Source organism: Triplophysa rosa, linkage group LG22 (assembly GCF_024868665.1).
Source record: "Triplophysa rosa linkage group LG22, Trosa_1v2, whole genome shotgun sequence".
NCBI classification, from domain to species: Eukaryota; Metazoa; Chordata; class Actinopteri; order Cypriniformes; family Nemacheilidae; genus Triplophysa; species Triplophysa rosa.
Window position 1 is genome coordinate 4,201,473 of NC_079911.1, and position 5,995 is coordinate 4,207,467.

Below are 5,995 nucleotides of genomic sequence, written 5' to 3' on the forward strand. Positions count from 1 at the left end.
AATCAGAATCAGAATCAGAAGAGCTTTATTGCCAAGTGTGCTTGCACACACAAGGAATTTTCTTTGGTGTTGGAAGCTTCTAGTACAGACATTCAACACAATGACAATACAATATAATACGATTTACAGTCTAAAAGATTCTAAATTGTGCATATATAAAATAAAGACTATTTTACAGAAAATGGGGGATAATAACATATAAGAGACATTGTACAGGGTAGTATATAGTAGAATAAACATATTAACAGATTGTATGTACACTTGTGCAAATGGATAATTTAGTAAGTAGAGGTAGTGTTATATACATGTATACATAAGATGTAGATATAATAAGGCACAGTAGTGCACACTATAGGAGTAGTGGAAGTGGAATATTGCTCTTAAGGAGCAGTTATCTGTTTAGGAGGGAGATTGCCTGGGGGAAGAAGCTGCTTCTGTGTCTGGAAGTCCTGGTGTTTGGTGCTCTAAAGCGCCGGCCAGAGGGCAGCAGATCAAAGAGTTTGTGTGCTGGGTGTGTGGAGTCAATGATGATTTTTCTTGCCCTGTTTTTCACTCTGGAATCGTACAGGTCCTGAAGTGTGGGCAGAGGAGCACCAATAATTTTCTCAGCACTACGAACTGTCCGTTGTAGTCTTCGTAGGTCTGATTTGGTGGCCGAGCCATACCAAACAGTAATTGAAGTGCACAGAACAGATTCGATGACCACTGAGTAGAACTGGGTCAGTAGCTCCTGTGGTAGGTTGAACTTCCTCAATTGACGGAGGAAGTATAACCTCTGCTGGGCCTTCTTTACAATGGAGTCTATGTGGGACTCCCACTTCAGGTCCTGAGAGATGGTGGAGCCCAGGAACCTGAATGACTCCACAGTATCCACAGTGCTGTCCAGGATGGTGAGGGGAGGAAGTGATGGAGGGTTCCTTCTGAAATCCACTATCATCTCCAGTGTCTTGAATGCGTTCAGCTCTAGGTTGTTTTGACTACACCAGGCAGCCAGCTGAGCAACCTCCTTTCTGTAAGCAGATTCATCACCGTCTTGAATAAGGCCAATGACTGTGGTGTCATCTGCAAACTTCAGGATGGATGAATCCTTACACACACATGAAGACTACTTTTTAATTGCACAATAAAATATAAATAAATACATTTATCATCTTGAGTAACAATGCTACAAAAAGTAAAATAACATTTACGTGAAGCAAGCCACAGTATTTAATATAATTAACAATAATTAAACAAACTTTCACAATGTACAAAGGTGTCGTGATTCTGCCCATCTTGTCATGTCTTTTTTGATCTTGTAGCAGAATCACGGCATGATCCCTTGTTTTATGTGAGAAGCCATGAGCCATGTTTGTTTTTTACTTCTCATGTGTTTTCTCGTGTCTCGTCATTAGCCCCGCCCCTCTCGTTTCCTTGTTATCTTTCCCTGAGTGTTTGATTACCCACACCTGCCCTGTGTCGTTATCCCTCGTTTGTGTTCCCTTTATATACCCTCTTGTTTCTTTGTCCTGTGCTCGTGCATTGTATATGGTGTCGTCCGTGGATCGTTCCTGTACTTACCCTGTGTCTGTTGGATTTTGTGAGTGTTTCCCGTTTTGCCTCGTGTTAATTTGTCGTGTCCCGTTTTTGATTTAGTTCTGTTTCTTGCCCCCTCGTGGGAAGTGTCTTGTTTAGATTTCTTGTTTGGTTTCCGTGTTCCTAGTTCCTGTTTTGTTTTGCACCCCATCGTGGGTTTTTGTTTTGTGTTTTTTATAATAAATATCCTTTGTTAACCCCTTCATCCACTGCCTGCCTGCAATTGGGTTCTTCCCACTCAGTTCTTGACTCAAAGGCATATGTAAACTCGTCCATTATTTTCCTGACTCGTGACGCGGGGCGCAATGGCAGTTGTGTGATTTTTCCCTTCCCAGTTCCGGCGAAGTGATGTATCAATGTTCCCTTATTCCCATACCTTTTGCAGTGCCCTTTGAATTGAACATGATCGCTCCTTTCGGATTGGAATCTTACTTAAAGTGGATGAAACACACGCAATTTCTGCCAATCTAATATTAACCTTGAGTGTAGTATTGCATACTCCGAAAACCGGTGTTCTGCCAATTTATGCTTCCCTGTCAAATTTTGCTACCTCCACACAAAACAGGACTAACCCCTCCCTCAACCCAACCCTTACACCTAAGTTACCCCTCCCCCAACCCAATTACAACACGAGGGTAGCAAAATTCTATGGGTAGCATAAATTGACAGAACACTGGCAAGCCCTGAACGTGTGCATCAAGAGCACACAATACATCGTCACATTATCCCCGCATAACTGTTGATTCACTATAAGTTCGTGTTGTGTACCTTATGCACGTACGCGCCGATTGCCAACAAAACACAGACCTATGACTCAGTTTCACTTACCGCGTGCGGTTCATGACCGACATCTTTTACCGCTGGGACCGCTCCAACTGTCAGTTTCAAACGATCTGCAAATCCAGATTTTTATCCACTGTTTATATAACATTCATCACCGAAATGCAGTGAACTAACAAACACAGCTGAACTTCGCGAACGCAGTGCTCTCTCTCTCTTGCTCCAGCTGGTTGACGTGTAAGCATGCTCCTTCTCCTGCTCTCCCTGGTTGATGCGTGGGGGTGCTCTTTCATCTCGCTCTTGCGGGTTGATGTGTGGGGGTGCTCTTTCATCTCGCTCTCGCGGGTTGACGTGTGGGGGTGCTCTTTCATCTCGCTCTCGTGGGTTGACATGTGGGCATGCTTTTCCGGGGGAATAGTCCAATAAGGAACTAAGAAAAGTTGTTACGTAAGGGAATTTCATGTTTGAAAATAACCTATACGAATGCTGGGGGAGTGTATCGAGCACAGAAATACTACGTCATACGTCCAACTCGTTTTTTGACAAGTTGTCCATGTCAAGCATGAGAAGCCAGCACATTCAACATTGTAAAGAAATCAGAATGCATGAAACACTGTGGCACCTCCAATTTAAGATGGCGGAACACCCTGTGAAGTCCATTTCGCAGTCCACTTACGGCCAAATGGAACGCACCTACAGTATATTGAGCATCGATGCGCCCTGACTTTTGCGTTGCGTTGTGGGGATTTTTAATCCTAGGAACGTAATCAGTGCACTGGAAGGATTTTGTGAATGAAACCCCTTAAAATGGCTGACTCCCTGATCAGTGCCCTGACTACTGAACAAGGGAGTTGATTGAGATGCACCCAGAAATGTCATATTCACGAGTCCCATGCACATGAACACTAAATAAAAACATTCCAAAAAGCTATGGAAATGGATGATTTTGCAAAGTCATTTCAATTGTACATCCGGTATTTTAATAATTATATTTGCGATGTATGGATTAGCTTATGAAAACTAAATATTAATTATTACATACTAGTGTACATGTGAAAAAAAATACTATGATTCCCATGTCTTTTCTAAAGTAATAGCCTACCTGTCTGAGCACTTTATAGATGTATAAAAGGGATGTAGTAAAATGAATTATTCATAATGTCCACAGGAAAACTATTTTTGTTACGTCTCAGTACTTAAAACCTAGATAGTTATGCTGCATTCGAGACAACTCGTATTTCAGGTATTGCCGACCTCAATCCCGGAAGTGAACGTCTGGAACGGCAAACTAAGTCTGTTATCCGACATCTAAACTCTTGGCAGATCAATTAACCCCGACCTCAGCAAGATGCATCATTTGATGTCACGGACAAGATGGCAGCTAGCTCTTCGCAGGCTTATGTGAACCGTAAACAAACTTTAAACAATTATTTCAACACGTAAGATGTATGAACATGAACTTTAATATATCCAGTAACTGTTTATGAACAAATGCCTACATTTGAATAGGTACCATATAACGTTCTCTCGACATCTCATAGTGACATCACGTGGTAAATATGCGAATGTGACGCTTGGTTGACTGGAATGGATTGAGGTCGTTAGTCGGATATTTTACGTAATAATATCCGAAACCCGAATTCCCTTGAATGCAGCATTAGAGTTAAAAATTAATCGTTGTCATAAGGAATAAGGTGGTGCATAGATGACGTGTTTTTGTAGGCCAACCCGGAAGTCAAAAGTGCAGTCAAAATGGCTTTTATTAAAGTAAAACAAAACATTGATGAAACCAGGTAATCCAAAGGAACGAACAGGGAAAAGAAAACAACATCAAACAACGACTGACACCAGACAACTGAAATACAAGGACTTAAATACAGAGGACTTAATAAGATGACGAGGCACAGCTGGGGAAGACTAATGAACACCAAAAACTAAAAAATCCAACATGACTCGGAAATATATGCTGCGTCCCAATCCGCATACTATCCGTCCTAAATAGTATTTGAAAGTAGAATTAGTATGTCCCAAATCGTATTACGTTGAAAAGAGTATTCCAAAGATTCCCAGATGGTCTACTCCCAGATGGTCTAGAAATTCGAAGTGCAGAACGAACGCTAATATTACCCTCAACTCACCGCGAGTAGGCGGAGTTTAATGCTAGCTCCACTGCATTAAGAAATTATATAACTGATGCGTCACTAAATTAACAAATGTAAGTATACTATACAGTAAACATTACATATGAAGTAACGAATGAATAAATACCTTAATGGAAAGAAGAGTTGTATTTTGATTTGTGTGACAGTTAATGGCCACAATTTTGTCTAGGCAACAACGGTCACTTCCGCTTCCTTTTAGTATGTCCCAGTGCATGCATATTGTTTTGCTACACACTAAAATGTATATACTTTTCCATTACAAAAACAGTACATACAAACTTTTAGTGCATCGTATAAGTATTGCGAATTGGGAGCAGCAAGCAAACAGGGTTTGTGACAACAAATTAACAAAACAGTTGTTACTTTTGAAGCCAAAATACGAACAGCAGAAGTAAAAAGCAAATATGAAACTTTTTTCAGATAAATAACAGTTCACAGGGGGGCAAACGGACATCACAAAAGCTACACAAATCAATAAAATATATCAACAGTATAAAATAATTAATATATAATTAAACTTTAAAAAAACCTTACAAAATACTCAAGGATGTTAAATGTTTTAGAAGTCTTTGAATTTTAAAGGGTTTGACATATTCTTAAATGAATTGAAAAGAGACTATATTAGAGTAATTCTAAAGTTGGGATTACAATGAACGGTTCTGGCTATATGTAGATGAAATTAACACGGAAGCCAAAGCAATAAAACAATGTGTTCACAAGATTAATGTCCTTAGAATGAAAATCTGACAAAAAAATAGATTCTGTCACTTCTGTCATTTTGTTACAGCAAAAAGATGGTAACTTCTGACCAGAAATACTTTGTGAATGGGCAATGTAAAATAGATTTTTCTTCTATGTTACAAAACGAGCAAAAAGAAGAAACATTCTCTGGAAACCTGCTCAAGAATAAATTACAAGGGTAATATCTGCGAACAATTTTGTTTTTTTATTTTTTGGTATAGAAAGTTTGTGAGGAAAGGTTCACAAGTTTTTCAAATCAATGTTCGTATAACAGATATACTCCATTTATATTGTGCTTTAACTCAACTCAACTTTATTTATATAGCGCTTTTTACAATTTTCATTGTTACAAAGCAGCTGTACATGTGACATATTAACTATAAGCAAAACAATTAAAGTTGTACCTGTAAAAACAAGATTTTCTTTGTTTTTACAGGTACAACTTTACAGACATACCCAAATACAAAACACTCCACACACACAATATGCACACGTACTAACATATAGACATAGACACACACACACGGATGCGCAGACACACGGATGCGCAGACACACGGATGCGCACACACACACACACGCACACACACACACACACAAACACACGCTTTGGTTAACTATCCCCGTGGGGACAGTCCATAGGCGTAATGTTTTTATACTGTACAAACTGTATATTCTATCCCCTATCCCTAACCCTATCCCTAAACCTAAAGATCATAGAACACTTTTTGCATTTTT